Consider the following 687-nt stretch of genomic DNA (forward strand, 5'->3'; position numbering starts at 1 on the left):
TAACAATTGTAGTGACTGGTATACATTACAGGAGTTGGTGGGAGGGGGTTGGTCATTTTGGAAGGTTTCCTGGCCTTCATACACCCTAATCTCATTTAATGCTCACAACAACCTCAGGAAATCAGAGTTACTCTTATTCCCACTTTATAGATGAGGAAACACTCAGAAGTTCCCAATACATTGTTGAAGTTCCTCATACATTGTTGGGGATGTAAAATTTGTAGCCACTTTGGAAAAGTTTGGCAGCTCCTCAAAAAGATAAACATAAAACTACCATAAGACCCAGTAATTTTACTCCTAGGTATAGAATTATTCCTACTTGAAGTAGGATCATTTCTGCTTCAAGATAAATGAAAACATATGTCTATGCAAAGACAAGACTTGGACACAAATGGTTCTAGCAGCATTATTCATAATAGCCCCAAACTGGAAATACCTAAATATCCATCAACTGGTGAACAGAAAGACAAAATGTATTAGATTCATACAATGGAATACTATTCAACTATATAGAGGAATGAGGTACTGATACATTCTACAATATGATCCTCAAAAACATGGTGCTAAATGACAGAAGCAAGTCACAAAAAATCACATATGATTCCATGTACATGAGACATGAAGAATAGAAAAACCTACAAAGACAATAAGTAGGCCAGGCGCGGTGGCTCACGCGTGTAATCCCAG

This window comes from Pan troglodytes, chromosome 1 (genome assembly GCF_028858775.2).
Source record: "Pan troglodytes isolate AG18354 chromosome 1, NHGRI_mPanTro3-v2.0_pri, whole genome shotgun sequence".
NCBI classification, from domain to species: domain Eukaryota; kingdom Metazoa; phylum Chordata; class Mammalia; order Primates; family Hominidae; genus Pan; species Pan troglodytes.